Genomic DNA, 6,000 nt, shown 5'->3' with positions numbered 1-6,000 from the left:
GGCAGTTCCATCTCCATGTGAGGAGAAACTTCTTTCCTGTGAGGGTGACAGAGCCCTGGCACAGGCTGCCCAGGGAGGTTGTGGAGTCTCCTTCTCTGGAGGTCTTCTAAACTCTTCTAAACTGGTGCCGCCCAGTGCCACATGCTTTGGGTATCCCTGCTGGAGCAGGAGGTTGGACTAGATGATCTCTAGAGGCCCCTTCCAAACTCAACCATTCTGTGTTTCTATGATTTTGTGGCCTCTGAACAGAAATACGCGCTATGTGTGTACACTGGTAAGAGACAGCTTAGCTGAGACACCATGAGATCAAGGCTATGTCTGGGAAATATTTGTGTGTCTTGGCTTTATCTGCATGAAGCTAATTATACTTCTGAATTCAGCACTGATATTCCTAAAATAGACTCAGAATCTGATCTGAAAGTTAACTGGAAATGTATTATTGATGCACGATGACTTAAGTCCAAAACAGCTGCAGTACATCATGTTTTAAGTTGTCTGTGGTTATTTTATGACCCATATGCCTAATGGGAGAATTGCTGTTGCTGACACAGCAGTTCAGACTGCACATTCCTTACGTTCTTGGCCAGGAGGACAGTCCTGAATGAGACTTTCAGTGGTAGTTAGGGTGATTTTTGATCTCATTCCTTTATGAATCCCACCGATACAATGAACTTATTTTACAAGGTACAACTGGCAGAGAATAATGACTCTTCTATTTTGCTATTTCCAGTATAACCTGGGTTTTGCTAGCAGTACACAAATGCCCATGTTTCAGACAAAAGCAAAAAAAAAAAAAAAAAAAAAAAAAAAAAAAAAAAAAAAAACCCAAGAATTAAAAGCTTTAGCTTGTATTCTCTAGAACTGAAACAAAATTCCTTAGCCAGTTGATTACTATTTGTTGAACACTATTCAATGAATTCTTTTAGCAAAATTGGCTCATGCATAAAAGTTGTTACAGCTTTCAAGGAACAGTGGGCTTGAAAATTAGGATTTAGGACGTAAAGCACGTAATATGATTTTAAGTTTGGATTTTTCGTGTAGGAAGTAACTGAACAATGTGTCTGTTTTATACTTCTCCCAATAAATTAAACCATCTTATTGTCACTTTGCAGATGAACTATTGTCTTTGTTAGTAGAGCAGATCATTTTTTTTTAATTTTAGATCCTAAATTAGAAACATTTGGTAAATATTTTAAATGTCTAAGTACCTAATRAGCCTAAATTTCATTATTTTTTGCAGGAAATTTCATATATGCACCATTATTACACTAAATTGATGCAGTCCACATTTTATTGATGTATGTTTCTGTTTGCAAAACAAAATTGTTTGCATTATTTCTATAAGCTAATGCATTCTTTATCTTAGCTTCAGTTGTATGTGTTTGGTTGTAGTATTTGCAAAGTGAAATTGTGTGATTAATCTTGGTTTGAGATTAAGGACTTCATMATTCCAGGTTTGGAGATGGATAATCTTGAACAGTGTACTCCAACTTGCTTTTCTGTATTGGAGGTCATTTGGTATCTTAARTACTGAATTGACACCAATTTTAGCATTTTTCTTGGGTCGTTATTTAAAGGTATTATCTTATGAACGTGCAGTGAAACTAGGTAGCAGTGATAACTAGATCTTCATTTTGTAAGATCTTGGGCATGCCACCAGGTTTTGCAGTTTTCATGGCTGTAGAAGACAGTAAAATTTTTGATGTGCCTCTGAAAGGGCTCAAAGGATTGMTGGCACTGTTGGTCCAGAAGAACATTTCACTTCTACTTGTGCGTGTTATCTGCTGGCATTGTATCTGAGTGTCTCGCAGGTAAAATTAGCATCAGCCACCGACAGTGAACCTCCTCTGACTTTTACAAAGACTTCTTTCATTTTGATTAATATATTTCCCTTTGTTTAAAACTGAATGTTGGTCATTTGAGAATGGAGACAACTTCAGGAAATRGTCACCCTCTGTGATAAAATTTGGCAAGTTCACACTGTTCTATCCCAAACAGTGGAACGGAATTGTCTATTCCCTGCAAAACAATAGATGATGAATACAAATGGATAGGGAACTACCTTTGTGGTTTTCTTTAGTTTGTGCCCTTCTCAGACACATTCCCACATTTGAAATTCTGGAGTTTAAGGTCTGGCTCATTCTACTGATAGAAGATGATATTTATACTGTGGTAGTCACTAGATTCCTTAGACTTTATTTTCTCAGGTTTTGCTAACCAAAAAGCAAAGCAGTAAGAAGCAAAATTCCTTGAAAGCTAAAACTCGAACAACACCTGAGGGAAAGGAAAGTGGAGCTGCAAAGCAAAGTAATTTTTAAGCACATGAGAAAAAATATGTTGCTGTTGCAGCAGCATAATGAGTTCTACAAGTCTACAATATGAAAACATATATTCACACTCTCCTGGCTCCTCTTTGTATTACAACCATCAGCATTGTTTGAATGAGAAACTGTTACTAATGCCTTATAGCACAATTTAAAGAGAAATAACACTTAAGGTGTTTATGCATAAATTAAGAACTTYTCAGTGAGCTTATGTAATTTGTAATCATCTGCAGTGATATTCAAATATTTTTAAAGTGCTATGAAAATAGTTGTGTTTTCCTTACAGAAGGTACAGAAAGTCTGTCATTTTTTGTCTGATCTCGCTTAGATACTTCACCTGCCCTTTCTTCATTAATCAGTATGAGTATGGAAAAGCTAATTATTTCAGTGAGCTAATTCTGACTAAATCCTGTGATGACATGATGACATGAGAAACTGCTTGTGCATATCTATTACCCAGACCTGCAAAGGAAAGGGGAAAAACAATGTATCATGGATTATATATTGCTTCAGGCATTCTCTGATCCACTGTATTATGATTTGGCAGCTACATAAAATTAAAAGCTCTTTGGRTTCTTACCAAATATATTATTTAAAAATAGAAAATACTAGTAATTCAGGCTGTGGAATAGCTCTAGATGGATGATTATTCTGAAGATTTTAATAGTTCAATAAGAACGTAATCTAATTGCATGTTGAAATGAAGTTAAATATTTCCAAATAGATTAGAGAAAGGGAATTGCATTTTGGCAGTGTGGTACAACACCCTTCTAACTCATTGAGGAAAAAAAAAAAAACTCATTTAAAATCTATATAATTTTGACTAAACAAACGCCTCCCAAAGGAAGTAAATATAACCAAATGATTATGATGTTTGTGTTGCCTGCTATGGGAGAGGGTCGCTGAGTGCAACACACTGTCTCTTCAGTGTGTCCTGAAGTACCTGCTCGCTTCCAGCCTGCAGCCACTGCAAGGCCCTGGTGGGTGACAGCAAGTCCTCATTGACGTCTAGAGAGGCCCTGGCAGAGTAAGGGCTCCGCAGCTGTGATCAAAGTTTGTGTTTTTTTGGTTTTTTTTTTTTTGTTGTTTTGCTGCTTTAAAGTGTGTTGATGGGATCTCCTAGATTTTGGCGCTGGATAAAGCAAAATAAGCCAGTGAAACATCAAGGATGCCTGCAGGCATACCTTCTGGTCTGTCGGAGTGATCAAGGGCGTGAAGCTGGAGTCGACAAAGAAGACAGGCCTGGAATCCCTTTTCCTAGTTCTTAAAGCCTCCAAAGTAATTTTTAATCCCACAAATACCTCTTTCTGCTTGTATTTTGGTCATCGCAGAGCAGATGCTGAGGGGACAGCCTACAGCAAGGACAGTCCAGGGTTCATCCGTGCCTCCCTTCAGACATGCAGCAAAAACGGCTGAAAGCAGAGGGGCCTCAAAACCTTTTCAGACAAATCTCAGATGCAACATTTCACTTTCAGACTGGTGGTCATGGCACTCAAATAGCTGATCTTATCAGACTTGCACAGTTCCTGTGAGGTCACCAGAGCCCATGGTGCTGACCTGCAGAAGCGGAGCTCCTGCCCACCTGGGCTGGGTGTACATGTTGGCTCCTCTTAAATTACACAAGTGATGCAGCATCACGAAAGGGACAAGATAAGGTACAAGTATATTGTCCTCCCAGCATCTCTCAAAGTGCAATCATAACATAGACACCTTTTCCTTCCGAACTCTAACTTCTCTGAGAAGGCCTGGTGGGCAAGAAATGAACAGCCATGAGCAGAACATACTCTTATCTGAGAATAAAGTGCAGGGCAAGGGTGCGTCCAGAAGGAATGGTTACAGATAACTGCACTTCCCTCCCCTCAGCCCTAAAACATGTCCAGTTTTTAAGTAACATACTCTTGATCTTCTGGCTCTTCATGTTTTATGCTCTGGATAAGCAGGTGACCACTTAGCAAGCAGAGACAGTTTTGTTTGGTTTTGTGTCTGAAATGGACACAGAAAACATGGACTTGGAGAAGACGATGGCAGTAGATGCCATGACTCTAGCGAGCAGGGCATGCAGGCTCATCCAGAACCTGGGAAAGAAAATGTGTACTACTTCCACCTATAGTGGCATTAGATTAATAACAGTAATAGGATCAGGAGGCAGTAGTTGCATTGGAGCTTTCTGTGCTGTAGTTTTTACATATGCTGTTTTTTTTTCTTTTATTTAAAGGTTTTGGTTTTTTGTTTTTGGTGAGTGGATTTGTTAAAGCTCAGAAAAATTATTTCATTAACCGCAGGCTACAAATCCCTTCTTGGAAGTTATTCTTTATTATGCATTTAATCTTTTCCTTTTGTCCCCACTATGACCTCATTGGTTTAAAAAAAAAGTCACATTTAATGAGTAAAAAGAGCAGCCTATTCCAACTGCTTTTGATTCCTTCAAGGTTATGAAATAATTTTGGTCAGTTTTCACAAAAGAAGCTCTTTCACTTGCCCACTTCTTCCAAAAACTCAAACACACAAAACTTTAAATTAATCTAAGTCTAGTACTGAAAAACAGGTCAAAATAGTACAGGTCTTTTTCTTTTCAAATGAATTATTTTCAGTCCTTTTTCAAAATGTTGCTTGAAGAAACATGAATTAAAAAATCTTTTGATGTTTCTTTTATTTATCCTACTTCCATCCTCAAMAATAAAATGAGATAAATAGCACAATTAACTTCCTGGAAATTTCCTTTCAATTTTCCTTTTGCCACTCTAACAATATTTAAATTTCTGGGTATTGAGACAAGTCATATTATACTATTAGAAAGAAAGAAGAAAATGTTGAGGCAGAGGAAAGAGAAACTTAGTTTTATGTGGCCAAAAATTAACCACTTTTCAGTGGTCTACCTGAAACCTTTCTGAAGGCTGTTTGCATAAGATCTGTTCTTTATTTTACCTGGAAATTTTGGATGAGAGAATGACAAGGAAAATTCAGGCAGAATCTTTCAGCCTTTAAATAAAATTAGTCCTCTTACCTGATCTCAGTTACTCCTTTACATTACTAAGGACTTGTTTCAGATACTTTAGGCTTCTTTCTAAAATCATTACAAATGATATCCCCATTTCTGAGTTCGTTATATTTCTTCTTTGGTGATATCTTTCTACATGCAAGCTGTGTATGTAATGTTGTGGATGACATAATGTTCATAAAGGCGCATTTTACCACTGTTGCAAGAAGTCCATTATATTCAATTTGCTTGACTGACTTTCTTACTTAACCAGTTTCATAGAGCATTCAGCAAATTGTAACAGGTTCGTTCATCTCATCTAATAATAAACTATTTTATTAATCCTAAATTTAAAAACACTTTGATGCAAACCCTTTTGTGCACACAGCTGTCATTAGCATTAGTATTCAAGTATTACTGTACTGTATATACTATATTACTTTTTGGCCTTAAATATAAATTCACAGAATCACAGAATGATTGAGGTTCAAAGGGACCTCTAAAGATCATCTAGTTCTATGCCCCTGCTCGGGAAGGGACATCTGGAACCTGTGGCACAGGGCACAGGGTGGCATCCAGGTRGGTTTGGAAGACCTCCAGAGAAGGAGACTCCACAGCCTCCTTGGGCAGCCTGTGCCAGGGCTCTGTCACTCTCACAGGAAAGAAGTTTCTCCTCTCATGCAGATGGAACTGCCTGTG

This window comes from Nothoprocta perdicaria, unplaced genomic scaffold (assembly GCF_003342845.1).
Source record: "Nothoprocta perdicaria isolate Ctin4 unplaced genomic scaffold, notPer1 scaffold_109, whole genome shotgun sequence".
Taxonomy (NCBI): Eukaryota; Metazoa; Chordata; class Aves; order Tinamiformes; family Tinamidae; genus Nothoprocta; species Nothoprocta perdicaria.
The sequence above is the reverse complement of the archived record's forward strand: the minus strand, read 5'-3'. Positions refer to the sequence as shown.